The 25,781-nt window shown below is 34.8% G+C and overlaps 1 protein-coding gene across 5 annotated transcripts in view; it reads left to right on the top strand.

Annotated features, from left to right (window-relative positions):
• Positions 1 to 25,781, top strand: part of LOC135842556 (CUGBP Elav-like family member 3-A) — a 222,793-nt gene that overhangs the window by 9,863 nt on the left and 187,149 nt on the right. Inside the window, exon 2 of one of the 5 annotated variants that reach the window (XM_065360068.1) lies at positions 3,460 to 3,585. The exons of the other annotated variants lie outside the window; for them this stretch is intronic. The gene's annotated coding sequence lies outside the window, so the exon portion shown is untranslated. The remainder of the gene's footprint in view (positions 1 to 3,459; positions 3,586 to 25,781) is intronic. 5 annotated transcript variants of the gene reach the window in all.

Here is a 25,781-nt window from a genome sequence, read left to right as displayed (position 1 = left end):
ACTTGATTTCTCTTTAAATGACTCTAGAACAGAAACCACGTTTTCAGAAGTAACAAACATTCAATTCATGTGCCAATTTATGCCAATTTTGAGCAATTTTGGAGTACTTTAAATTCAATTGAATATCGATTTTGCTGCTGAAATTCATTTTTTTTTTGTGAGCTGCCCACAAATCCCGGTCATGCTGGTGTAAAAAAAAATGGATTAAATCAATGAGCGATTTCCAAAAAGTTCTCTTGTACATAGTTCGAATAGACACCTACCGATCATTTTTTGGATACGATCCCTCAACGCTGCACAACCCAGCTCCTAATTATTGAACTCAATTGATGATATTTTAAGGAAACGTAAAAAATCATTATTTCTTTCTTTTAAATTACATAAATGTCAACATTTTTCAATTTTTAAAATTTTTTTACCTCGATAGTTGAAAAATTAGCATTGATTTTAAAATTCAAAAAAATCACATTTGGGCTGAAAATTTTGTCTTATTTTTTAAATAAAGCATTGTTAGTCCCAATCAAACGTACGTACTATGAATAAAATGAAAAAAACAAACAAAAAAAAAACTTGTGGATCGTAAAATTTTCTATCACAACAAAGTTCGTTTTGTATCTGATCCAAAGGAATGAAATTCTTTTCAAGATTCAGTTCACTGATTAAGATTAAAGTTGAATTTTTGAACTTGATACAAATGTCTCAAAAAAGAAGCGTTTAAAAAAACTAATGGGGGGGGGGTAAGTCTCTTCGCAAAAGAGAACTTTAAAAATTAAAATATATTTTTTGCTTAAAATTTGATAGGCTAATAAAAATGCCTTTGATAACAACTTTACAGGTTTTCCCCCCAAATTTTCAAAAATTTGATAGAATATTTGGCATAAAGATTCAAAAAATTGAGTATAATAATTTCGCTTTTTCCTGCTTCTGATTATTTTTAGAAAAAAATTCTGGTTACTAAAGATTTTTGTTTTGAAAAAAAATGCTCAAAAATTCAAAGTTTACAACTCACGTTTTCTGCAGAGATGGAAAGCCAGCTGAAAGCTAAAAGCTTAAAAGAGGAAAGCCGAGGAAGTTTGGGGTTTTGAAAGCTAAAAGCTAGCCAAAGGCTTTATTTATTCAGATTGCTTTCAGATTTTTTGCATTTTTATTTAGTTCAGTTTCTGTTTGAGTCATTTTTCAATTTTCACGTTTTACTTTTCTCTTTTTTTCTGTTTTTTCGTTTTTTTTTTCGTTGTGGCTGTGAGTTTCCGTTTTCCTTTCGATTCATCTCATTTGAAAAAATTTGAAAAGCCGAAAGCTAAAGCTTAAGTTTTATAAACTTATTAGAAGCTAAAATCTAAAGCCAAAAGTTTCATCTTTCAGCTTTCCATTCCTGGTCTTCTGCAAAAAATCGCAAAAAGTCTCGCCTTTCGTCAAATCTGACAAAAAGTCTCGTTTTCTATTCAAAAATTGATAAGAAATTGTGGATTCTTTGGCAAACAATTTCAAAAGTTCTCACGTTTAACCAAAAACTGCTAAAAAATCTCCTTTTTAACGTGTTAAGAAAAAGTCGTGTTTTTCTGACAGTATTTGCCAAAAAATCCAGTTTTTTGCCAAAAATTAGAAAAATTCGTCTCCTGAAGTTGCAAAAAAATTTCATTTTCTGTCATAAATTGACAAACTTACTTTTCGGCTAAAACTGTCTGAAAAATGGCCTTTTTTTTTTGCAAAAAAATGTCTAAAAAACTTAGTTTTTTGCTGAAATTGTTATGATCTCGGGCGTTCAGCCAAAAATTGCGAAAAGTCTTGCCATTTAACAGAAGTGTCACAAAGTCTTGTTTTTTGCTAAATGTTTGCTCAAAATGGTTGCTTTCTGGAAAAGTGTCTAAGAAATTTTTTAATTTGTTCCCCAAAAATTGATGAAAAGGCTCGCTTTTTTGCCAAAACGTTGCGAAATAATCTCACTTTTTGGCCATAATTTTCAAAAGTCCTGTTTTTTGCAAAAGTTGTCAACGTTTTGATCGAGTTCCATTATCAAATTTCAGTTGGAAAGTTTTGTTCCATAATTTTTTTTGCAATAAATTCAATTGCGATGTTTTTTTTGTGATTTTGTCTGCATTGAAAATGTCTTGCTCAAGTTTACTTTTTCATGCTTTTTTTGTCACTTAAGTTACATTTTTTTGGAAAAATTGGATGCAAGCCCTGGTATGACATTTTTTTGGCTTTTAAATTTGCGATTTGTCAAAAAAATTCATTTCTCCGCCCAGCTACTTCGAAAGATACGTAACTGGAAATCCTTTTCATTGGGCAGCCAATTTCCAGGAATGGAATGAGCTATCACAGATTATTTGAATCTGGTGCACCATTTTGCAGAGTACTGAAAAACAAAGTCTTTTCAATTTCAGCACGATTTCAAAATGAAGGGAGTTATAAATTATACCTAATACATAGATCAAAATTTTCAATGTTTTAGAGTCTTTAATTTTGTAAATAGGAAAAATATGAACAGTATTTTTTTTTGTTAAGCATAAGTCCTACAAATTAGTTCATGTTCATGTTTGGCATTTATTAAAAATTGAAGCTCAATACTTAGAACACTCTGAAAATTGTAATCTATCATAATTCCTTAATGTATTAGGATAAAAACTGATAGAACATGTTCTTGAGTTATTCAACACTCTATACACATAAGTCACATAACACTTTTGCTCCTTCAATCTCTAGAGTCAGCCAACCAATTTACACTTGAGTAGGAATTATTTGTTATCGCAATCAGAATAACTGGCATAATTTTTTTTAAATGAACGGTATTGTGAGATGGAATTTCATAGGCAACTGTTTCAACTCGTACCTAGATATTAAAATAAAATAGAGTTTTTTTCTGGTTATACTCGTCTATACATTTTCCTTTGCCTACTTTTAAAAATGACAAAAACCTATTTACCTACATAAGTGGAAAAATGACGTCACAACTCGACTACCATACACTCTTCCTCTCCTTCCCTCTTCAAGGTACTCGTACCTACGCGTAAAAGACGCGGTTAAATTTAATCTTTAGTGAAACCCGGTTCGGTCGTAAATCATCGCAAAAAAGCTGCACATCAATTTTAAAAACTGACGAGTTAATATGCATATTGTTTCCGTTTCCATATATACAACAAAAACCTTCACCTAGTTAAAAGCAACGAGTTCCAACTAAATAATCCCTTCACCATATACAATTAATAATGATTTCTATTCCAGATAAAAATACACCTAATAAATCATTATTATTAAAATTAACAAGATCTTCATCTGTTATAACGAGCGTTTACTCGTCGTTTTGTCGCGTTGTGCGAATCGGTTGAGAGGGGGTGAATTGTTCACGTGTTCGTTGTAAATGTATCGTTTCGCGCCCGCGACCCGGCCCAGCCTTGTATGTAGCTACTCGGTCTGTGTATAAATCCGATAATCAAAAATGATTTTGATTTTGATTTGTAGGCTTTTCCGGGTAAATCCGGCGCTAGCGTACTATTTATCAGGGTCTTTGTTGGGAATCCGAGCCGGCGATAATTTTCCTGCCGAGACAAATTGACGTGAGAAGAAGGAGCGAGAAAGAGAGAACGCGTAAGTAAAGAAAGTTATACCGGATAGTTCAAATAAAAAGAATTTCGCGCCGCGCCGCTTCTTTTATATTGTTATAACGTATAAAAGCCGAAAGCTTTATGCTCACCCTGGTATTATATTAAAAAATGCTTTTTCAACAATCCAATACGTTTCGCTTTCGCCTTCACGTAGCCTATATAATTCTATTTCGCTATTTTTCCTCTTACATCCTTCTTTTCTTCGTACACTCGACACTGTGTGGTGTAGTTGGTATAGAATATGCAACGTTGACGGCAGCGACTTTATACTTAACCACCGCCAAGCTGAAATTTCATACCTATTTTCCTGCTGCACAGACGAAAAAAAGTAGAGAGAGAGAGAGAGAGAGAGAGAAAAAACGTTATCACCATCGAACGACATTTGCACGCAAATCACATCCGCCAGCAACGACGACGACGACGTCGTCTCGGAATTATTTTTTAAAATCGCATCTCTTTTTGCCTTTATTTATTTTCATTTTTTTATAATCCGAAATAACAAGTCGTTGGTCGCCCATTCGCCATTCAGAACCACCTTATATATACCTTACACCGCCGTCTGTGTAAAAGAAATAAACGAAAACTTAAGGTAGCAGGTGGCAGCTTTTAATTTCCCCAACGAAGACGGTAGGTACAGCCAGCGAATGCACCTTACCAGTAAGCCACCAACACGCCCCTCGTTCAAGATTCCCTATAATTAAAACATCAGCTCGTTGTTTCTGCAGATGCGTTAGTATTTATGAGAACTCTTTAATAATTCCAAAAAGTTTACCCATCCCTGCCGGCCCGTTCTGCGCTTTCGCTATTTATCCCCGACTGAGGGAAATATTTTGTTACACCTATTACACTACCCCTTTTACGTATTTACAAATTGGGCGTAATTCGTCTTCGAGTACTAATATTAACCCGTTTTACCAAATTTATAACTTAATTTTTTTCTTCTTTGCAATTTCGCAGTTTAATTTTATACTCGCGAAGTACCTACGCCAGGTTGGTGAACGTATCGTCTGAAGGTAGATTAGGTACTTACAAAATGTTGAACATAAAATTAGCTGGTATCACAGATGAATTGGCTTCGATACGACCGGAGTCTAGTCGCAATGGATTCGAAAAAAGTGATTCTTCACATTTTTGCGATGCTTTCATCGACCCATCATTCAAAAAATTAGAGAAAAAAATTACCTACTGAAAATAAAATCTTATCTCTCCCAATATTTTCTAGTCTGGAAGAGCAGTTTGGTATTTTCTTTAGGTAGAATTTTTTGGCTTGAATGCAACGTGAAAAAATTTTCACAAAATTGGTTCTCTTTACACTTCAGAAATTTCAAAATTTCTGGTAAACTTGATGATAAATGTGAATTTTTATTTCAAAATCCACAATTTTTCAGATGGTGGTAAGGGATGGGAGATGGGCAAAATTTCTTCAATTTCAACGTTTTTTCGTCACTTGAAGATGGTCTAGAAATATTTTTAGAACCTGAACCAATAACATAATTTACCCAATAGTGGCCAGTGGGTATCATTTTTAAAATAAATTTTCAAAACAGTAATTTTTAATTTGACTATTATAGATGGTTTTTTCAATTCGTATTTTTTAAACATGCCAAAGTTGATGATGAAAACTTCAAAATTTGAAAGATCGTTATTTGTACGATGGAGTAGCTTAATCGTCCGTAAAAAAATGCACAAAATTTTGCAGAAAAAGATTTTAAAATGTTCTAAAATTAAGAGTACGAGATAACTTCTATCCGGTAGAAGAATATCTTATTAAAAAGAAGAAATAAGATTCGGTTTCAGAATTTTTCCTTTTTGTAAATTTTTGGTTTTTTCTTTTGTATTTTCCGTTTCGAGTTATTACGTTATCATCGTGAATCTTATTGTATTGTAATTTCATTTTTCGTTTTTGGATAGTGTGTTTTCTGGCGATAGTCGTTTTCATGTTATTCTTTTTGTTATTGTTTTTTCTTTGTTTTTTACATTTTCATTGTTAATCATACTCGAGTTTAGATTAGCTGTTTTTTCAATAGTTCTTGTTAATTGTTAATTTTTTTCAATAGTTTAACGTAATTTTTCAGTCTTGCATTCGAGTTTTCCCTTCCACAGATTTTCTCTTTGGCAGGGGGAGAAATTATGTGCTATAGACGAGCCTGAATAGAAATAGTTAGGCAAAACTTAGTACATAAATTCAATGAGCCCATTTCAAGGTTAAAATCTATGGTGGGAAACTCGAGTGATTATGACAATAGGTAATACCTACCTATTCTTCAGTATGTTTTTTCCACTCGATTAAGAACGTGCGTTCGTATTTTTTCTGTAATTTTTTATCTTTAAATTTACCAGTCATTACATGGCTGAATTCGAGTATTTTGTTTAAAATTGAACTTATTAAAATGATATAATTTCTCCGGTAACGCGAGTGTTATTTTGTGTTGCTATGAATTTATTTCACTAATTAATTGGACATCAATTCTAATGGAGTAAGTTTCCTGGTCGAGTTACCGGCAGGGCTGAGGGAAATCCTCTAGCCAATATGTTGGTCAGCATTTAGGTTCTTATTTCAAAGTATAGGGCTACGATATAATCTATGAATAGATTCAGTCCAACTACGATTGATATGGTCAAGGTAATGATTAGGTTAATGGTAAAGTAGTTAGAATTCATCTGAATAATCTAGGTAAGGATTTAATACAGTGATTCAATCTGAATAATCTAGGTATAGATTTAGTAGATTTCCAACTATTTCGACTTGCTTGCAATGTCTAGAAATGTATGTAAATTCAATTTACTTTTCGAGTTTATTTTCACACTGGGATACGTTCCAACTAAGATTGTGTATGATGTAGGTTCTACCTACCTTGTAAATAAAATCCCTTTCTTTCGATTGAGTATTGGTTGAAACATATCTTCGTGTATTTGAATTAAAATAGAGCATTTTTGTATTATGTGGTTAGGTAGGTTTGTCTTATCCTAATCCAAACCCATCCCAATATTTCCTAATCATAAAATTTCCTAATACCTATCTTCTCATTATTTGTTCCTAGTTCTAAAATTCTCTCTTATTCCTAATTCCTACACCACATAATATAAACGCTGCTCTGCGTGATAACACCTCGTTGCTAAGTTTTCACTGATATTTCTAATGTTAATTGATATTTCGAATCGAATTAATGCATATGACTCAGTGAAGTGGTTGTGTATCGTTTGGTGTTTGATTCTATGTTCTTACCCTCGTATATAATTAATAATTTGATTTTTTCGTGAAGTGTTACTGATAGTGTAATGAACTGATAATGGATATTTTGTGAATTCAATATTGATGGTATTTTATATGGATGGTGGCTGCTGTTTGTATTATTTGTCGAATCTAGCCCTCATGATGCGATTGGCGACCCATAATCTGACATTTTCGCTCTAAATTAATTGTAATTCGAGATTTTTATTCGATATTTGCGAAGTCATTGGGCTACATGGGTTCGTAGTCAAGACCTAGCTGTTGGTGATTAGGAAGACTAGTTTCTGAAACCTCCGCAACCAGTTTCTGGCGTTACCAGTGTCAGTTTTCACGGACTGTCAGTTTGACTGTTTATCAGAGTCTGTGTTGAGGCATACCTACATCAACTACCTACAAAACCAGTTTTTCAAGTTGCAGGAAAATTTCGTTACTGGCTTCAAGATGGATAAATGCGGCATATGTAAAGATCAATTGGACAAGATTTATTGCGAGTGTACTGCCTGCCTTTTATACAGCCATCCGAAGTGCAACAATATGCTTGATACCTCTTGGGTACACAAATCTAAAGATAATAGGGCCACCTGGAGGTGCTTACCCTGTCGTGATAATAAGGTGGAACGTAAGAATAAACGATCGCGGAAAGAATCCATTGGGAGTGATGGTATCCAGAGTGATATAGAGCAATACAAGATAGACGAGGAGGTTTTCAAGAGTTCAGTCAGCTCACAGCCAGCAACAATGGCTCAAATCCAGATGCTATTTACAAAAGCTATGGAGCCAATCCAGACAAGGCTGAATTCGATCGAGAAAAGTGCCCAGAAAGTTGAGGAAGTAAAGAAAACAGTGGAAGGTATAAGTACTCAGCTTAACTCGATATCCGAACGTCTGAAGGATGCGGAGACACAAATCAAGTCACTTGAAACGAAAAGTTCTGATCTTGATGCGACAGTCCAAAGTCTGAAAAATGCCCAGAATGTGGCACAGCCAGTCGAGATAGACAATAAATTTGAGGCGATGGAGCGATATACACGTCGCAACAATGTTATTATATCTGGTGTGCCATTGAGTGACAATGAGGATGTCTACAAATGTGTAATTGGATACTGTTCAAAAATTGGAATTGAGGTTAGTGCCCAGGACATTGATGCATGTCATCGTTTACCATCCAGGAAGTGCCCAGCACCCATTGTGGTGAAATTTGTCAATAGACATCTCAAAGAACGCATTATCCGTGCTGCTAAGAGTACTCGAGTACGTGGGAATACATTACAAGTTTTTATTGATGAGCATCTTACTCGGCTGGGAGCGGCCATTCACCGTGAAGCACGCAAGTTAACTAAGATTAATTATTATGTTTGGACCCGTAACTGTAACATTTATGTGAGGGAGAAAGCAGAGGGGGCTAAGGTGGTAGAGATTAGGTCTGTCAGGCAGGCACAGGATTTATTGGCTTCTGTGTCAATGGATACTAGTCATCATGGTGACGGTTAAGTTTAATTCAATGCCATGCAGCTTAAAAGTATTTATCAAGTATTTGGAATCTGGAGGTTTTTTTTTCATTTTTTTTCATTCAATGGTATATATTTTGTTTGAATTTGTTCTCAGAAATCCAAGTGTACTTTGTTGTATTTTTTATGATATTGGTGTAGTAGTAATTAATTATCTATATGTATCCTAGTAATAGTTTTCTAAAGGTCCTGTCCCTTAACATCCGCTCTATTCGGAGAAATTTTGATCATCTTTTGGGGTTTTTAGATAGAAATGTGGAATTCGATATTATTGCCCTCTCTGAGGTTTGGATTGGGCCTACTGAAGTTAATAGATATGCTCTGGAGGGATATTGTGTATACTTAGATGAAAGAAAATCTGGCAGATCAGGTGGAGTTCTCCTCTATGTGCATAAAAGACTAACTTCTAGGGTATCCTGTATAGGTACCTCTACCTTCAATGGTATTAGGGCTGATATTAGTTTGACAAATGCTAAGCCTAATTACAGGGCCAGTAAATTGACTTTTTTCTTACTATACAGATTTTGTCATGGTGATAAAACGCTATTCCACCAAGAACTTGAAGAAAACATCTGAAATTGTGCGGAAACATCAGTCTTAGTAGGTGATATCAACTTGAATTTGATGAATAGGGATGAATGTGCTGGATATTTAGATATTGTAGATTCTTATGGTTTTAAAAGTATCATAAATGAGCCCACTCGCATAGGTCTCACCAGTAGTACTTGTATAGATCACCTATTGGTTAAGGGTTCTCACTTACCAAATGAAAGACAACTTAAGACCATGTATACTCTGGAGTCTGTGCACTTTTCAGATCACGAAGCAATAATCATTGATTTGAAACTACCTGGCCTAAGTTTTGAGAAACATGTGAATTCGATAGAAATTGAAATGTTTAATGAGGATATTTTCAAAACGTTGGTAAGGGAAGTTGATTGGGAGAGTTTAATTGGGAATGAGAATGCTGAGGATGGTATGAACAATATTATAGTGAAACTCAAAGACTGCATTGCTGGTGCTAAAACAAGTAGATTAAAGAAAGGTGCACTGAAAAAAAGGAGGGAATGGGCCTCTATTGAGTTGATGAAATTTTCCAAAATTAAGGGGGAACTGTATAAATTGATGAGGCAATATCCTGGAAATCAATGCCTGAAGGATAATTATAAAGAAGCATCCAGGCGTGTAACTCTGTTGGTAAAACGTGATAAATTAAATTTTTATGATGGAAAGGCTAATAAACTGAAACCTGATGCGAAACAGTACTGGAGGTTCTTGAATGAGATTGCAGGAAGAAGTGTTAAAGGCATTGACAAAATAGAAGTAGGAAATGAGATGAGATCAGTACATAGTGGAGATGGAGAACTTATAGCTGAGCATTTCAATGAATTTTTTGCGGGTACAGTGGAAGGAATTGATGATGATCGAATTATGGATAGTCAATTTACTAGTGAGGTCTTGCCTAACTCATTTGCATTTTCTGAAATTCAGCAAGGTGAAATAAAAACCATTATTGATGCTCTACCTAAAAAAGATAGCTGTGGCTATGATGGAATTAAGATAAATGCTCTCAAGGGGGTGTCACAGATCATAGCTGGGCCTATTGCTCAAGTATTCAATGCTGCCGTATATAGTGGTAGATTTCCACAATGTCTTAAGAACGCTGAGGTGGTGCCTGTACCTAAGACTGGAGACCTCACTCAGGTATCTAACTATAGGCCTATTTCTCTCTTGCCAATTGTAGGAAAAATTTTTGAAACTGTGGTTAAAAAGCAAATTTTGAATTTTCTTACTAAAATGGGGGTTTTCTCTGAGCGACAGTTTGGTTTTCTTCCACATAGATCAACAGAGCAGGCATTGGCTGAACATATAACTCAGATAACAGATGAGGTTGAAAAGAATTCGCGGGTGGCGGCTGCTTATCTTGATATAAGGAAGGCGTTTGACAGTGTGGATCATAAAATTTTACTCGGAAAGCTAGCCAACTGTGGTATTCGTGGGTTCATGTTGGCCTGGTTCAAATCCTATCTAAGTGGCAGAAAGCAAAGAATTAAAGTTGGCAATATTCGGAGTAGCTGGAGAGATATAAAAGCAGGGGTGCCACAGGGAAGTGTATTGGGACCAATTCTTTTTCTTATTTATATTAATGATCTCTTAAAATTGACTTTGCATGGTACCTTGTACTCTTTCGCTGATGACACTGCACTGGTTTGTGCTAGAAGGACAGGAGGGGAACTGAAGGGGGTATTGGAGGAAGATTTGAGAAAAATTGTCCGTTGGTTATGGTGTCATAAACTGAAATTGAACATATCAAAATCAAAATGTGTGTACTATGCTTTTAAAATAGGGTATGAATGGAGACTACCAATTATTGTACACACTTGTGAAAATGAGGAAGTAGACTGCTTGTGCTTACCTTTGGAAAGAGTCTCAAATTACAAATACTTGGGAGTTGTAGTCAATGAAACACTCTCATGGATGGATCATTGTGTATTATTAAGGGGTAAAATGAGAAGTCTGAATTATCTTTTATATTACTTGTCTAAATTTTTAGGGAAATATCATTTGAGGAGGATGTATAGGGCTGTTGTGGAGCCAGTGCTACGTTATGCGCTACCTGTCTGGGGAGGGTGTGCTGATTGTTATCTTCAGCCAATCAGGGTTTTACAGCATAGAGCTGTTAAGACCTTGGTGGGTTTAGATAGGTACTCATCAGCCACAGAAGCATTTCAGAAAGCAGAGGTACCTGCCTTGAATGATATATTAAAAGTAGAAACATGTAGACTAATTGGAAAAATGGGTGGGACAGTTGGCAGGAGAGAGATGCGTTCAGGCCTGCGTGGAGCTGGTGAAATGTGGCTCAGGGTACCTAATTGGGTTAAGGCACACTCTCAGGCACAGTTTGGCTTCAGGGGGCCACAAATGTACAATTCGCTACCGGCAACAATTAGGGGGATAGCCAGTGGAAGATTGAGGGACAGGGCCATAAAGAAATACCTCTTGCAATAGTCTAGTTTTTGCTGCATTGGCTTTTCAATTTATTTTGTTTTTTTTGTTTTTTGATACCATTTACTCTCCACCTCCCCTCCAACATTATATTGTACTATGTTTCGTAGTTTTGTTAATCATTTTTTTTTCTTTTTTTTTTTTTTTTTTTTTTTTCTTTCTCTCTCTCTCTCTCTCTCTCTTTTCATACCATTACTTTGTAATTTGTCAGCTCTTTTCTATAGTTTGGTTGAAATATCTGCGTTTTATACTTATTATTTTATTTTGTTTTTTGTTTTTTGCTTTGTTGTCTTTGATTGTCTATTGTTTACCGGCCTCCGCTCGCCTTTGGCATAGGGGTGTCGTTAATTTGTGTACCTACTTGCCGTGTAATGTTATCTTCAATAAAATTATTATTAAATTAAATTAAATTAAAAATTAAAAAATTGTCTTCTAAATCAGGATATTAGTACTGATATAATCAGCTTTTTTGGAGTGGAGAGGGAGGCTGATTGGATAATTGAAATTATTTTAGTTCTAGTTTTAGTTCCTGTCTGTTTGTTTAGCTCCAGTTGCAGATTCAATTTCAATTCGAAGTTTTTTCAAGCTTTCCAGTCTTGGTTTTAGTTCTATAATGTAGTTGTACCTACTTGCCTATTCCTCTCAACTCTTTTACAGCAATTTTAAATTTTTTAAACTTGAGTGTCTATTCTTATAACAAATTGGTAAAGCTACCTGTAAGTTTTTTTTGTTAAATCATCCATGAGTATTGAGTGGAATAAGATTGCAGAATTCATCAGCCGGGAGCCGTTGAAAAACAGGTTTTCTATCACTGTTAATAACGGTGTTTTTTTCGAGTTTCTCAAAAATTTTCAAGTCCAGAGGTCGGCAAAGACTCGAAAAACGAGTCCAAAACCCACGCCTCATGATTCACACAGTCAAAAATAACACGTCAACAAAATTTTAATAAATTCTACTTTCTATATTTAAATTCTCAAAGTCATAAAAATTAGAAAGTAGGTAGCCTATATATTTTAAAAGACGTCATCAACTCAAATAAGAATCATTTAGTAGTTTCAAATTAATAAAAATCTCACATCTCATTTCGTTTTCGGACATCTTTTTCATATTTTTATTAGAATAGGTACTTTACTTACCTGCTCGGTAAATTAAATGAAAATTAGCCTTTTTAATGAAGCGTTCCATATTTGATGAAAAAAAAACATCAAACGAGACATTTCATTAAAGCTGCTGGTTACCTCTTTTTTATGAAAATTATTCGTTTTAAAATAATTAGTCTACCTGTGAAAAAAATATAAGTAACACTCCGAACACTTGATAAAAATTAAAAAAGAAGAAGAAATAAAACAAAACAAAGAAAAACGTTTCATTTAACAAAATTAAAAGCTGTAGGATTATTGCGAGCATTTAATTTTTTTTTTCAATTCACACCAAAATTAAATAACCTTTTATTTTTGCGCGGGCTTTTTACTGTTCATCGTAGCAAAAAGTAATTTCACGTTTTAAAAAACGCTCAAAGGGATTTCTTTCACTTTGTATTTCATATACTCGCACAACTTTATCCTAATATTTGCGCAATAGTAGTGGTACGAGCAGAACGTGAAATCATTCACCACTTCACCAGCCATATAATACCTATACGTACGATATAAACAATACTTATATACTCGTATAGGTACACAGCTACACACCTATAAGCTAAATATTATATTTTTTCATTCGATGAAAAACCTCGTTAAAATTAAACCCATCACACGTGGTCGTATATTTCAACGCAGCAGACTGGCTCCTTTCGATCGAATTTTCCTGCTAGCAGGTACATTTATAGAAAAAAATACTCGTATCTTCTCTTATACATATATGTACCTACGTGTATATTCGTGGTCACAGCAGCAGCGGAGGCCGTTTAAAAATCGCAAATTCAACTCGGACGTTAACATGATCTTGGTTGTTAATGCCGGCAAATGCAACGTTACGTTGTTATAGCAGTTCAACATCTATAATCCCTTCAGGGAGCGCAGATTTTCGTCAAAAGGTCGCAAAAGGAAAGTCGAGTTTTAGCATCGTCTCTCTTCGGCTCCCCTACATTTCTATCTTGTACCTCGTACTCTGTGTTTTCATTCAATTCTCCACGTGCTTATACCAAATGTGCCTTGCTTTGCTGTACTTATACCACTGCCTATTGCCCTGCTCTAGCTCTCTGACTCGTTACCGCATTTTCTCGTATTTACGATTCGACGCCGTACACTCGTATTTTACAAACTTTATATACTAACGAAGTAATTTACTCATTATGGTTATATCTCCGTTTAATGATACTCGTACCTATATCGCGTGTAATCGCACCTATATTTTTTAATCTTTATGTAAACATGGTCAATTTGCACAATTGTGCGTTGAAATTAGCCTACTAACTATACGGAGATGGCGGAGTAACTTGCAGAACAGGCAGTGTGTTGTAAATTCGGTAATTTTGCGAAAATCCACCCTTTAACCTTTGCTACTGTAATTACTGAGTTGTATTTAGTGCATTCTCTGCTACAGTAGTAGGTACACAGCCTATTAAGGATAGAGGGTATTTTTGTGTGTTATTATCTTGCTGCTTTGCTCCAATGACTGAATATGCAAAAAAAAAAAAAAAAAGGGAGAGAATGCAGGGTAGGTATTGTTTCTTCAAGTTGAGGTCCAAAAGAGGGTAGCTTGAAAATAGTTTTTGGAATTCTAATGCCGCGAAAAAATTGTCCCTCAGAGAGAAATAATTGCATGTAAAACTTGCCTAAAATGATCTAAAGATTTTTTTAATTATTACTTACTTTAACTAGATTTGGTGATTTTTTTTGAGAAAAATTATTCTATCGGAATTTTTGTAAAATATACTTCCAAAACGATTATTTTTTTTCAAAATCATCATTTTTGGTCTGATAAATAACGGAAAAAAACTTCAAAAATTGTATTTAAAACACGTTTTGTAATTTTAACGACATTTAAAATAACAATTTTTGTTGTTAGGCCTTTTTCCGATTGTGAAATATGCATTAGTCGATTGGTATTCTTTTTTGTTTCATATCAATGTGTTCCCGTAAGGCAACTTTTCCGTGGTATTGGTACTCGCCAAACATCATTTCGTAATTTTGGACTAACCCTAGTCCAAAGTAAAAAATAGGTACGTAAATAGGTAATTTTTTCATATTTTTTTTTTGCAATTTTTAAAAACTTTTCACGTGCTTCCCTCAATAACTTTGTTTGGAAATATTGAATTTGAAAATCTCATTGTGTTTGCGTCAAGCACAGGTCCATACTTGGGTCTAAAAACACCCACTGATTGAAACAGTGTCTGTCTCAAACATAGGTCCTAATTTTGGTCTGAAAACGCCCACTGATTTAAATAGTGTCTGTCTCAAACACAGGTCCTAGCCTGAGCCTGAAAACACCCACTGATTAAAACAGTGCCTGTTTCAAACACAGGTCCTAACCTGACCTGGGTCTGAAAACACCTACTCATTGAAACAGTGTCTGTTTCAAACATGGGTGTTAACCTGACCTGGGTCAGAACACACACTGATTAAAACAGTGTCTGTTTCAAACACAGGTCCTAGCCTGGGTCTGAAAACACACATTGATTTAAATAGGGTCTGTCTCAAACACTGGTACTAATCTGGGTCTGAAAACACACATTGATTAAAACAATGTCTGTTTCAAACACAGGTCTTAACCTGACCAGGGTCTGAAAACACACACTGATTAAACCAGTGTCTGTTTCAAACACAGGTCCTAGCCTGGGTCTGAAAACATACACTGATTTAGATAGTGTCTGTCTCAAACACTGGTCCTAACCTGGGTCTGAAAACGTCCACTGATTGAAACAGGGTCTGATTCAAACACTGGTTTTTACTTGGGTCTGAAAACACCCACTGATTTAAATAGCGTCTGTTTCAAACACAGGTCTTAACCTGACCTGGGACTGAAAACACATACTGATTAAAACAGTGTCTGTTTCAAACACAGGTCCTAACCTGACCCAAGTCTGAAAACACATACTGATTAAAACAGTGTCTGTCTCAAACACTGGTCCTAATCTGGGTCTGAAAACAATCATTGATTAAAACAGTGTCTGTTTCAAACACCGGCTCTAGCCTGGGTCTGAAAACACCCACCGATTAAAACAATGTCTGTTTCAAACACAGGTCTTAACCTGACCAGGGTCTGAAAACACACACTGATTGAAACAATGTCTGTCTCAACCACAGTTGTTTTTAATTCTGATTACCTATTTGATTTTGGCCAGAAAGTGGAGTAGGTTCCTGGTTCGTTTTTAAAGATTTTTGGAAATATCGAATTTGAAACTCTCACTGTGTTTGTCTCAATCACAGGTCCATACTCGAGTCTAAAAACACCCACTGATTGAAGTAGTGTCTGTTTCAAACACAGGCCCTAACTTGGGTCTGAATACACCCTCTGATTGTTACCTGATGTTTCTATAATCGCATACCTAAATTACCTCTAGATTTTGGGACAATAATCTGATTTTGAACCAATTCGTGATCTAAATCTAATTTTAGAGGACTTTTTAGTACAATTTTGGGATTTTATCATAATGTTTGAATTTTGGCAAGATTTTTTGAGCATGTATGTGTGTATGGGACATACTTTTTGGATTTGAAAAAGATTATGTTAAAATTTTTGAAAATTGAAATCAAAATTTGTACGTTCTTCAATTACTATGTGAGAATTGTAACTAAATTGCTCTGACCTCAAATTTAATTTTTTGATATTTTTTTATTCACAGAGCTCATGATTACAATCCTTGCTAGCTTCTGGAGATGAGCGTTTTGAAAACCTTTTGAATAACATGTTTTCTAAAGTGGAATTTGACGCTCGACATTTTTTGATGTATGCCTACATTTTTGGCATATTTCGCATAATTTTGCAAAAGAAAAAAACACTCAAAAAACTTGTATTTTTCAAGGTTTTTTGCAAATATGAGCTTTTTGCAGGCAAATTTTCAATTTTATGGATTGGTAGGAAGAAAGTACTTGTAAAATGACATATTTTGGCGAAAACAGTTCTAGTGCCCAACCCTTCAATCCGGAGCTGTGACGGTTCAAAGTTTTCTTTTGTCAATTTTACCCCCACCACTATGATGAAAATTTTTGAAAAAAAAAGTGTTGAAAGGCCCAAGCTTTCCCTACACATTCCGCGTGATACCAGAATTTTTTCCTCACAACTCATGGATACAGCATTTTTCTCGCAAAAAACGCATTTTTTGGCTAATACTGTCCCAGAAAGGTGAGTTGGGGGACAGAAATTTCACTCGAAATTTTTTTTCTGGAGCGACCCAACTATAATCCATCACATTTTTACAAATCTGGGAAAGGGGCCATTTCGCCCATCTTCCCTGGGGCCCTTTTCTCCTAATTTTTCAATCACTTCTAAAAAAAAATCACAGAGGAGCCTATCCTCTACCGCCTCTCTCCATTTCAGGCCTCCAATAGGGGTCACTTTTTCAAGAAAAAAAAAATGTTTTAATCCACCTCCACACGAATTTTGACGTATGAAAGTAACGTCTCACCTGGATTTCGACCATAGAATGAAATCTCATCGTTCGAACATTGAAATTTCCTCTCGTATAGTCTCGCACAAGAGAAACGCTTCTCACTGACGACATCAAAGACGCCATCTTTGAAAAATCAATCACCTTCGAGGCGTATGAAAACCACTGCTGTGAAACTTTTACCAACGAGACCGCCGAGCTGACCACCAAACCAGTAAATTGGGAAATTTCTGGCGGGAAATGGCCCGGCTTCGTTTACCGAATCAAACTATAGAAATAATATCGGTAAAAAATATCCACCAAGTTGGTCAACAAGAGCGTAGTGTTATAAACTCGACGTTGTTGCCTAAAACAGACAGATCAAAGCGAGCATAGATATTGCTATCGAATCACGTGGAGATACCGTACGATATCGATTTCACTTTAGATATACCCACCATTCTCAGTCAAAATATACAAATCCTGGAAAAATGAAATCTCGAATTTGTCGAATTGCATCGTCTATAGTTACAAAATACCCTCTGCTTAGTTAGATCTACCACTTCAATTTGACTAGAGGAGTGAAACGTGTCACGAAAAATTTAGAGTACTACATGACGTATGTGTAGCTCTGTGTATACGACGACGAAGGTGGCACAAAATGGACGATTTTAAGTGCGCCAAGTCCGAACAAAGTTTATTCCGTTCGCGAGTAAACACGTCGTGCGTATCGTAGAATGTGTAAAATTTCTAACAAAGTGAAGAAAAGAAAGGAAAAAAACTCGTTAATTGAATTTCGCCGAGTTGTATTTGTAAAATGCGCTTCACGAAGAATCCTCTTGAATCGGCACAGCGCGTCGATTATGTCGCTTTCGAGGAAATAATTTTGTCCGAGGAGAACTACCATAGAAAGAAAAAAGATAAAGAAAAAGAAGTAGGAAAAAAAAAAGTCAAAAGTTGTTGACAAAATTTACTAAAGCGTTTTTCACCTGCAGACGGCATTTGTGAATAATTAATACATTAAAAAGTCTGAAATATTTACAGTTTGCTTTTAGTTTATTTATTTAAGAATTTCCATTTCGGGAATTTATTCGAATAGAATCGTAGAGGTATTATGTTTACGTTATACTTGGTTTTCTTAAATGTGAATTGAATTTCGTTAGTAGAATGCAACACGAGGAATAAGATTCAAAAGTGTTAGGTATAGTGTAGTACCTACTACCACTACATTTATTACTGCCTCGGCATCGCGCATCGGTACAAAGTTTTGCCCAAGTATAACGAATTCGTACCGTATCGTCAAAGTTTTATCCGCCTGCCTTCACTTGCCCTGTCACTGCCCCCCTCCCCCCTCACTCCCTTGACTCTATCGCTGGCACATCGAACTGTTTATAAAATAGTAACATCGCTGTTGGGAAATTTATTAATACGATTCGATCCGGGTTAAATTTCATACAAAACTGAAATGTTTATGAGTTTGTTTTTAAGAAGTTGAGGAAACGTTTAAATGTATTATAATTAGTTCGATATGGCGAAGATACGACGACGCAGCGATGGCAGCGCGGCATGGCGCGGGTGGCGGGCGCGGCGACCATGTTGTTGGCTGAATTAATTTCAAACGACGACGAGGAATTATAGTATACACCTTTCCTTTACCTACATATCTTACGTAAGGAGTTTTGAATATCGCGCAGTACCTGTTGTGACGTGTAGTATAATTTAGTTTGACGGAGGTGTATAATTTTCGTCAGTCAGATAGATTTTTGAAGGTGGCATATGGCGAAAGTGATGACGTTTCGGGATAATTATTCGTGAAATAGGCGTAGTAGGTAGTGTATTTTGGGCCCCCTTTTTCTCCAGTTTGTGGTTTTGTCTATTTGAGACGACGACACTATCGAATGGTTTGGTTATTATCCGTGTTGAAGGCCGGATTTTTAAGAGATTTGGGGAAAAAATCGTACTATAGACGTAAGTATTTGAGTTACAAGATTTAAATATGTAGTTCAAATTGTAAAAATAATGAAAAATTTGGTAGAAAATAAATAATGATAGAATTGGCATTAAAATGATCGAAAATCAAAATACATAACAGTGATGATGTACCTATTACCTTAAAAGGTGGATCGCGAAACATAAATTCAGCAGATTTTGACCAAATACGACAGAGACCTTCAAATTTGAGTTGAGAGTTACTCAGAAATTTTTTTAGCTCTGGAGGTGTCCCTAGAAAGGAGATTGCAGTCATTGCCAACCTGAAAAAATAAATCCAAAAAAAATGTCATCAGTTTTTTTTTGGCTGTTTTTCTGGATTTTTTGAAATTAGCAACAATGACGAAAAAATATATTTCTACGGTTTCAAGAATGAAATATAGATATCATCTTTCAATATTGTGCCATAATTAATGCGAAATATAATATTTGCAAAGAAAAAATTTAATGAATCGAGTAATTCGCGAATAATTCATCAACAATATTCGTTCGCGAATGATTTACTAACAATTGATAAATTCGTTCGTGAATGATTTACCAAAAATTAATCATATGAATCGATTCGTTCGCCAATGATTCATTATTTATCAATCAATTCGTTCGCGAATAATTCACAAAAAAAATTCAATTCGTTCGTGAATGATTCACTAAAAATTGAGTGAATGAATCAATTCGTCCGCGAATGATTCAGTAAAATTATTCAATTTGTTCGCGAATGATTCATCAAAAATTGAGTAAATGAATCGATTCGTTCACGAACGAGTCACTCATACGAATCAATTCGTTCGTGAATGATTCACTAAAAATTGAGTGAATGAATCAATTCGTCCGCGAATGATTCAGTAAAATTATTCAATTTGTTCGCGAATGATTCATCAAAAATTGAGTAAATGAATCGATTCGTTCACGAACGAGTCACTCATACGAATCAATTCGTTCGCGAATGATTCATCAAAAATTGAGTAAATGAAGCAATTCATTCACGAACGAGTCACTTATTCGAATCGATTCTTTCGCGAACGAGTCACTTATACGAATCAATTCGTTTGCGAATGATTCATCAAAAATTGAGTAAATGAATCAATTCGTTCACGAACGAGTCACTTATTCGAATCGATTCGTTCGCGAACGAGTCACTTATACGAATCAATTCGTTTGCGAATGATTCATCAAAAATTGAGTAAATGAATCAATTCGTTCACGAACGAGTCACTTATACGAATCAATTCGTTCGCGAATGATTTACCAAAAATTAATCATATGAATCGATTCGTTCGCCAATGATTCATTATTTATCAATCAATTCGTTCGCGAATAATTCACAAAAAATAATTCAATTCGTTCGTGAATGATTCACTAAAAATTGAGTGAATGAATCAATTCGTCCGCGAATGATTCAGTAAAAATTATTCAATTTGTTCGCGAATGATTCATCAAAAATTGAGTAAATGAATCGATTCGTTCGCGAATGATTCATCAAAAATTGAGTAAATGAAGCAATTCGTTCACGAACGAGTCACTTATTCGAATCGATTCGTTCGCGAACGAGTCACTTATACGAATCAATTCGTTTGCGAATGATTCTTTAAAAATTGAGTAAATGAATCAATTCGTTCACGAACGAGTCACTTATACGAATCAATTCGTTCGCGAATGATTCATCAAAACTTGAGTAAATGAATCGATTCGTTCGCGAACGAGTCACTTATACGAATCGATTCGTTCGCGAACGAAGTAACTTATACGAATCGATTCGTTCGCGAACGAAGTAACTAATACGAATCAATTCGTTCGCGAATGATTCAGCTAGAAATCAATCAATTTGTTCAATCGCCAATCGTTCGTAAATGATTCTATTCGATTGTAAACAGATCAATTGCTGTACAAGTGTTTCAAAAAAAACGAATCAATTTGTTCGTAAAATATTTTTGTTTTTAGAGAAAAGTCGGTTTTCTCACACTAAACGCGTGAGTGTTTTTTTCTTCTTTCTTTTTCCGAATTTGCCATAGTCAAAAAGGGTCAATTCTTTTTTTAAAAAAAAGGAGTCAAAAAGCGTTAATTTTTGTCAAAATAGTCTCTAAGAAGTAAGTACCTATCCATTTTTGGCAGAATTTTTAAAAAGTCGCTACTTCTGGTAAGATTGTCAAACTGTCCTGTTCATTCCAAGATTGTCTTAAGAAATACGAGTACTTGTTTTTTTTTTCAAAATCGTCAAAAAATTTTCGTTTTTTGTCAAAATTGCCAGTAAGTAGTTTTTTTATGAAATTGTCAAATGGTCGTAATTTTTGTCAAAATTGCTGAATAAAAAAACAATCTACCCCTGGAAGAACCTTGATCACCTAAACAGAAGAGAAGAAATAATTATAACCAGTCTAAGAATAGGTCACTCTAAAATCACACACAACCATCTCTATCAAAAAATTCCGAAACCCCCCTGTCAATTCTGTGAAAATGAACCTACATCCATCCAACATTTACTATTCACCTGTCCTAAATTACAACAAACAAGACTATCTCTCCAAATAGACCCAAATTCAATGACCAACCTAATAAACCAAATCTAAACCCTTCTAGCCACGGGTGTAATAATCGTGCAATTATAAACACCCAAAAAAAAACAAAAAAAACTTGTGCTTTTTGTCCACTCCAAAAAGCATTGATTTTCTGCTTTGCCTGCTTAAGCTGAGAAGTCCTCTTCTTGTTTCAAAGTTTGCCAAGCAATAATTCCTGTTGTTTTTTTTTTTTTTTTACAAAATTGCTTAAAAGGCTTCTTTTTTAGTCATATTTTTCCTCCCAAATTTTTTCGTTTTTTTTTTATTTTAGTGAACTTTTTTTTCGGTAGTAATTTTTTTGAAGTTTGAAGCGTTGGTTGAAGAAAGAAGGGTTGGGTTAAATATTGACTGAAAGATACCCATCTTTCTACTTTTCATAATCGGTTTTGTCTCAAATTTTGGAAAAAGTAATTAATAAATATCCCGATTCATCTTCTGAAATAGCACGTCAAAAAAAAAAAAACCAGTTCATGTACAGCACAAAGAGTGCTTTTTTGGGCAACAGGAGAAGATGGAAGTAATTCAGAGGATTAAAAATTTCACCAAGAGAGTTTTTGAACACACTTTTTGGCAATTTTAACGAAAAGTACATAAGATTTTTTACACTTTATTTTGGCTAAAAAACGAGATTTTTTGATATGTAGTTTCGATGAAAAGCAAGTGCAAGATCTATATCTATTGGACTATTTTTTTGGAATTTCACAAAAAAACACAAAAGGAAATTTTTTTCAAAAAATGGAAAACTCAGTTTTTGAAAAAAAAACAGGATTTTTGGCAGTTTTGTTAAAAGCAAAATTTATTTGAAATTCTGGGGGGGGGGTGTTTGACAATTTTTGAAAATTTTGACCAAAAAACAAAACTTTTTCACAATTTTAGCAATTAAAAAAATAACACGCAACTTCTTCATAATTTTCAGCAATTTCCGCAAAGAAATCAAATTTTTTTTAAGAGTAAAACTTTTTCAAATTCAACATACCAAAAGGGTACCGTCACAAAATCTAACTACCTTGTACCGTCACAAAATCTAACTACTTTGTAATTTAATATTTTTTTTTTCAAAACCACCAGGAAATACCACTAAATGATTTCACAAATAAGAATTTTGGCGATTTACTCAATTTTGAGGAAAATACTCAGGTAGTTAGATACTGTGATGCTAACCATTGGTACGCGTCACAATATCTAACTACCTTTTTTTTTTTTTTCGCTGAAAATACTCAGGTAGTTAGATACTGTGATGCATACGCGTCACAATATCTAACTACCTTTTTTTTTTTTTCGCTGAAAATACTCAGGTAGTTAGATACTGTGATGCATACGCGTCACAATATCTAACTACCTTTTTTTTTTTCGCTGTAAATCGCGGGAGGATGTGTGCGGTGGTTCTCCACTACGACGAGGGACATTCTCGTGATGTTAAGAATGCCAAATCAACGAATCAATCCATTTTATTTTGAAAAATTATGAAAAAATATGCAGGTATGTGTTGTATGAATTCATGTTTTACTTCCTTTTTTTTATTTCAATACCAAGAAAAAATATACTCAAGAAAAAAGATGCCTGTTCAATTTTTCAAACCAAAAAAAAATATTATTCACAGTAATTTTGCCATTACATATAAATCTGTCTTGTAGTATTCAAATTTCAAATTATTCTTTTCCTGTGTTTATTTTATTTTTATAATAATCAACCATTTACATATATTTGACAACCTATGGTACAAAAAATTTTAATTTTATACCTGCAAATTTTTTCATAATTTTTCAAAATAAAATGGATCGATTTGTTGATTTGGCATTCTTAACATCACGAGAATGTTCCTCGTCGTAGTGGAGAACCACCACACACATCCTCCCGCGATTTACAGCGAAAAAAAAAAGGTAGTTAGATATTGTGACGCGTATGCATCACAGTATCTAACTATGTACCTGAGTATTTTCAGCGAAAAAAAAAAGGTAGTTAGATATTGTGACGCGTATGCATCACAGTATCTAACTACCTGAGTATTTTCAGCGAAAAAAAAAAAGGTAGTTAGATATTGTGACGCGTATGCATCACAGTATCTAACTACCTGAGTATTTTCAGCGAAAAAAAAAAAGGTAGTTAGATATTGTGACGCGTACTAGTGGTTAGCATCACAGTATCTAACTACCTGAGTATTTTCCTCAAAATTGAGGGAACCGCAAAAATTCTGTTCCCTCGCCACATTTCTGGCAATTTTGCAATATTTTCAAAAAAAAAATTGCAAAAATTGCGGGTAGTTAGATTCTGTTATATTACCTAAGAAAAGAGTTTTTTCAAAAAATGAAGGACTTCCCATTCGTGAAATTTATTTATGAAAGTAAGTAGGTAAATGGATGCATGAGGCATTGTGAATAATGAAGTGAAATACCTGCCCCGAATACCTGATATCCGGCATTGGGTACAGGTATTGTACCCGAATAGTACCCCTGCCAATATTCCTACACACCCGAAAACGTTTGGGTTGGAAAACCTGCTACCAGGAAAAAGGTTCTTACTACGTAAGTACGAGTATATAAGGAGTCATTATCTCACGCACCATAAAACAAACACTATGAGGGTTAAACATGGTTTCTTTTGATCAGTGTTTACCAACTACCTATTGTTATGGGTTCGTACTCGAGGTCAGTGGAGCGGCGCAGGGCTAAAGCAAAAAGCACAAGGACAGAGTGCAAAGAGAAGCAAACGAACAAATGCATCTCTACGTGTTCGCGGTTGGAGTTCGTAAAGATAATATTTTTTAGGCGCATATTTTTCCTCGGTAGAAAATTCAGGAAAAAAAGTCGGCTTTCCCGGTGCCATGCCGCATGCATTTCTACAAACTGTAGGGAATCTATCATAATATTTGGTTTTCGTCATTATTCATTTATTTTATTTATACCGCGTTTATGGCGTAACGAAGGGAGGGTGCAATACCGAATGAAAAAATAACAAGCGTAAAATAAATTTAAAAAAGAATAGGATTATGTTGTGCAGAACGCACGAGCGAGGGGGTTCAGGGTAGGTAGCTAACAAAACGGGATGTGGTTCAATGAATGGAATTGTGTAGATTGTTGGTGACAGCTGGAGAGGTTTCATTTTTCATTTCTTACGTCATTTTCTCAGTTAGTTACTCCGGTAAAATTTTTTTCTTCTTTTTTTGCTTCGTATTTAAATGTTTTTTTTTTTTTTTTGGAGCGCAGAATGATGAAAATATCTACCTATGCGAACAGCATAGGATTTAGTAATTAGATGTCTGGGTAGGATACACTATATCCAAGATACATCGTCGAGTGATTGGTTGTAAAACGAACGAAGGGAGGAAAAAATCCCAACGAAGAATCCGTTTCGCAGGTGCAGGTGTATAAAGTAACTTATGCGAGTAATCTCGAGGCATTTAATTGCTTAAGCGTTAATTTAGGCAATTTGCAAAATCATTAATTTCGGTCACCGTTAAAACCGCATTTGGCCGATAAATTTTATAACGTGGTAATAAATTCAGTATGCAGAAAACCATTTCGACAGTTAATTATTTATAGCGAAGATAATTCCGTTACGATATTTTACTCAAAGTGAATTTATTTACAAAGGTTGCCACGTACACGTATATTTTCCCATTTGACAGCCGGCGAATTACGTTACAATGTAATTATTTCATCCTAGAGCTGTAAAAGTGATCCCAATTTCTAGATTTTTTCTCCTTCCAAGCGATACCGATAGCAGAAGAAAATTAATAAGGGGATTAACCGATCAAACCATAGGTAAATTGAAAGAGTATAATGGGGGGAAAAATTTGCAAAATCGTGAAGTCTTTTGATTGAGCTTTTAGTTTGATGAAATTTCCATAAATCAAATACATTATTTCGATACCGATCGTTTCTTCTTAAGACCCCTCAAGTGAACTCATAACATAATCAGCTTTACCTACGTAAATATTCTTCACGTGTTACTATCTTTTAGCCCAAATTTTGTTGACAAATATCTATTTATCTAAGAGTAGCTAGGCTAAGTCTAAACAATTTCGTACATCTTATGTGTGAAATTTTTTCAAAGTAATTTGAACAAAGCTGCAGTTAACGAAAATTTTATAAGATAGAAGCGTTATTTGTGATAAACGAGATGCCGAGATATGTATTTTCTTGCCAACAATACTAAAGAGGCCAGTTATAAGGCATAAAAAATGAACGACACGATAGCATTTTTAGAATAGAACGAAGGTGAATGCAACCCCTATCGTAATACACGACGAGATGTCCCACGTGAACCACATAGAAGTTGGTTTTTACGACTGGGATAATGCACGATGAACTCTCGCCGGAGTTAGCAATCATAAAAAAAAGTGTTTGTTATTATAACAGACAC

Source organism: Planococcus citri, chromosome 4 (assembly GCF_950023065.1).
Source record: "Planococcus citri chromosome 4, ihPlaCitr1.1, whole genome shotgun sequence".
NCBI classification, from domain to species: domain Eukaryota; kingdom Metazoa; phylum Arthropoda; class Insecta; order Hemiptera; family Pseudococcidae; genus Planococcus; species Planococcus citri.
The sequence above is the reverse complement of the archived record's forward strand: the minus strand, read 5'-3'. Positions and strand labels throughout refer to the sequence as shown.